Genomic DNA, 4,191 nt, shown 5'->3' with positions numbered 1-4,191 from the left:
AGAAGACCCAATACTATTATGGGCTACTGGACTCTTTTAGAATATTTTGCTGAGTTTACACACCTATAATATTCAAATAATGGAACTTAACAAAAAAGGGTATACAGATGAATGTCCATTTTGTATCTGTGTATTGAAAGTGGTTAGGATAGATATATAGTTACATTCTTTTAATGAATAGAATGATTTGTTCTAATGATGTTTGTAAATCGGATCTCAAATCCACATCTTGTACAGCAATTAACCACTAAGAAGAATGTATGCAATGTGTTAGTTATTGAAACTGTCCTAGCAATTTGATTTGAAACTGTCTCATTGCTATTTGTTTATCAATAAAATTATGAAAAAAATAAATGAAACATAGTAAAAATGGGGAAAAAAAAAAAAAAAGAATCACAGGGCCTCTATGGGTCACCAGAGAGAGCACCAGGTCTCCAGCCTGCCTCCTTGAACAGGAAGGAAATTACACAAGCTTCCAGTTCAGCTGGCTCCAGGCTTTCACAATCCAGCTCTTTCTGTCTTGTGTAACTCTGACGTGCCACTCTTCTGGTGTAACTTGTGGTGTGCTTAGTGCAGTGACATGGCATGCTCCCCTGCTGCCCCACAGTGACCCTGAAAGATGTCTAGACTTCCAGATAACTGAGCCTGATAATTAAATGCAAGGCAATAGCCAATATTTAAGAAGCAATACTAATATTTACCAGATTTTTATGATCTATAATAAAGGTAAGCAAGCAAACTGGGGGATATAAGGCCCAGCCTGACATGAAGCAATGTGCACATAGTTGGATAATATTGATGGCTTTTCAAAATATTATTACATATATCAGCATCAGCTCTTCTTAGTCTCCCTATAGTCATGGAAATCAGAGAACCATAGGTAACATTTTCATTGTTATTTATTAGAAAAGTGAGGAAGAAAGAGAGACTGAGGCTATGGGAGGAAGTAGCTAATGATACTGATCTGGTTTCTGTGGCTTAGGTTTTTTGTACTTTTATAATAGAACAACAGAGTTTATGTAACTTATGAAGAAAATATTTATTTCTCACTGTTCTGAAGGCTGGGAAGTCCACTATCAAGATAGCAGTATTTGCTGAGGGCTTTTGCTGCATGAACCCATGGTGGAAAAGGTGAGAGGGAGAGGGCAATGTTGCTCTGTTATAACAAACCCACTCCTGAGATTTCATTATTAATCCATTCGTGGGACGAATTCACTTCAAGGCCTCACAGCCCATCAGGACCAAACCACCTCCTATAACTGTGGCATAGGGGATTACATTTCCAAAATGTACAATTTGAGGGGACATGTTCAAACTTTAGCAATGATAGATATGAACTCATAGCCCTCTGATTAGGGATCTTTCTTCCAAGTCACACTGTCACTTGCCTTGATTTTGGCTAGTGGTGTGAATGCACTTGTCATCACAATCCCTCACCTCTGTAATGTGTTTCCAATGTGTATTTATGATGGAATATTTGGATAAACAAAAGGTCCATTGCCTGTCTCATCCAGCGGGTCAGTCAACGAAGGTCACCTGGGAGAGGAGCAGGGAATGGAGGAGGGGACAAAGGACAGGAGATGCAAGAAATAAAGACAAGACAGGATTCTGATCAAGTCTCCTTTATTCAGGGGAGGTGCTGGGTATATACAGGGAGTGTAGGAATGAAGAAGTCTGGGCTCTTGACATCAGCAGGTATCTAGGCAACAGAGGAAGGTCCCACCCCTGGGGCATAGCACGTAATTCACAGGGAATGGGCAAGGCGGGAAGGAGCAGAAACTTAACTCAGCAGGGGAATAGAAACTTAAGAAAATGGCTGACACTATTATAAAATGGATAACAGTTAAAGGCTTCCCACAATTGCCTGCTTTTGTGAATTAAGTTTAAGTGAAACATAGTCAGTCGTATTTACTCATTTACTGTTATGTATGTCTGATTTTATAAAGCAGAATTAAGTAGTTGCAACAGAGAGCATATGGCCTACAAAGTCTACGCTACTATTATCTAGACCTTTACAGAACGATAACTGACCTCAGGCCCAAGTGAGACTTTCACTTGGGGCACTTGGCTACTTCATTTATACTGGACTTGTTTTGCATTTCTTCTCTCACTTTATATGATTATTGTACAAGTTGCAAGAACTGAGGAATCTAAATTAGTTGTTATTAGACTTGGTTCCATGAGACAGAAAACACAGGATAAAAGAGTAATAGATTTTTCTTTCATGTGGAGGTCTGGAAATGGGTAACTGGGTGTTGGTCTGATCTAGAGTGCATGGTGTTAGGAACTCACATGCTCTTAGGTTGCTGCTTTGTCATTTGTAGTTTTTATTCCTGAAGTCCTTATGTACTTCAAAAGAACTGCTGGAGTTCAAGCTAATAGGCTACTTGATGATATAAGCGGAAACCAAAAAGCCAAATAAATTTTTTTAAAAAGCCTAGAAACAAAGTCAATCATAGAGCCCAGACAGCAAATTCACATGAACTCATGTCTAGCCAAGGTGAACACTATTGTCATAGTTCACAAGGTGGCTAGCATATTCCATTTATTTCATTCTTAGGCACACTGAGGAAGACCTAGCATGTCTTATGTGTAATCAGCACTTAGCAAAGCATTTTCATATATTTTCTGTCATTTGTTCTTTATAATGCTCTGAAACAGAGGTGTCCAGGCCTTACTATTATCCCTGTTGTATGCTTGCTTCACACTGTGCTAAGTAACAGATCACAGGACCTACAACTAGTTTTTTGGATTGTTGTCAGAAATGAAAAGGTGAAACATCATGGTGCCAAAGAAAGAAAATGACCCCAACCAGGATCTCTGTCCGAGAGGCACAAAGACAGTGAGCTGATCCTGTGCTCTTTGCTGCTCCAGTTGTCAGCTCTGCTACCTAAGTCACCTGTAGTCCCAAAAGCATTGCACTTGCTTACTTGGGGATTGTTGCCCAAATAGCAGACAATCCTTTTTTTTAAAAATGTAGGGTCTCGTTACACAGTTTGTACTCATAGTGATTCTCCTGTCTCAGCCTCCCTGGTGCTGGGCTTACAGGTGTGCACCAGCAGGTCCCCTTCTGGGTGGGCACTGCATGCAGTACTGGGGAGCAAACTGGGGACCTTGTGCTTGCCAGACAGGCACTTATGCCACCAAGCTATCTCCCTAGCCCCCTTTTTAAATGCTTTTTTTTTTTTTTGACAGACAGTATTAACATATCTGGCATGTTAAGCCTACAATCTCATTGTTCCTACTGAGAAGTCTTACCTGTCACTACCCAAGGGTTTGTGGAAAGTCCCTCCTTTTCCTGGCCCAGTTTCCTTCTCTAGGGTTACTAGACTTTTTGGATTTAAGACTACTAAGCTATCTTCAAATCTCAAGTTCTCTCTGCCTGACAGCTTGCTTTTTTAATGGGAAGAGCTCAGGTTGGGCCTTTCCCTCTGGTTGCCACTAGCTGTTTGTCCTAAAAATAGACAAAAGACCGTGGTCTCTATGTAGAATAAGGATGAGCAGTACGTGGCTTGTTGGGAGGGTGAGGGCTGGGGGCAGCCCCACTGGACTGGACATCGTTCACAAGCCATCCCTACTTCAGAAGGCTACAGGTTGAGGTGAGTCCTGAAAAACCTCAGCAGCAAAATGAGGCACAAAGCTACCTCTCAGGAATTGTGAACCTTCAGGGGTTTATTATTGACACATCAGCCTGTAGCATTTCTGATGCTCGCTGAACAGTGGAGGAGCAGAAAGCCAGAAAACGGGTCAGGCACACGTCCTGGGCTGCACAGCCTGACCGCGAGAGCTCTGCCAGAGGCGCGCAAGGGCTACACTGGCACCCAGAAAGGCTCGCACGGCCCTTTAAATTGTGCTAGGCGGGGGCGGAGCCTGGGCATGTCTGGGCGGGGTTTAGTTCGGTATTGGCCAATTGTGGGCGCCGTTGGAACGGCCAATCAGAACGTGTGTTGCATCCTTGCCTGTGCGAGGCCGTTCGCCAGCCGCCCATCACTTCTGAGGGGAAGTAAGTGACTGTCCTCAGCCACGTGCTTGGCTGCGCGTGGGGGGCGAGGCAGTGTAGCGCTCCCCGCCCAGGCCAGGCCCGCCCCCAATCCTGGGAAGCCCCGCAGTCGGCCTTCCTGCGCTGCCCCGGGCCGCCTCCGAGAACCTCAGAACCCGGCTCGCGGTCTCGGAGACGGTGACATGGAGGCG

General features: G+C 43.8%; 1 protein-coding gene across 1 annotated transcript in view; it reads left to right on the top strand.

The window, feature by feature from the left end:
• The first annotated feature begins 3,959 nt into the window (after positions 1 to 3,959).
• Positions 3,960 to 4,191, top strand: part of LOC101565842 (FGGY carbohydrate kinase domain-containing protein-like) — a 218,397-nt gene continuing 218,165 nt past the window's right edge. The window contains exon 1 of the mRNA XM_004642588.2: positions 3,960 to 4,003. The gene's annotated coding sequence lies outside the window, so the exon portion shown is untranslated. The remainder of the gene's footprint in view (positions 4,004 to 4,191) is intronic.

This window comes from Octodon degus, unplaced genomic scaffold (assembly GCF_000260255.1).
Source record: "Octodon degus isolate 3935 unplaced genomic scaffold, OctDeg1.0 scaffold00156, whole genome shotgun sequence".
NCBI classification, from domain to species: domain Eukaryota; kingdom Metazoa; phylum Chordata; class Mammalia; order Rodentia; family Octodontidae; genus Octodon; species Octodon degus.
Note: the sequence above shows the minus strand (reverse complement) of the source record. Positions and strands in the feature narration are given on the sequence as shown.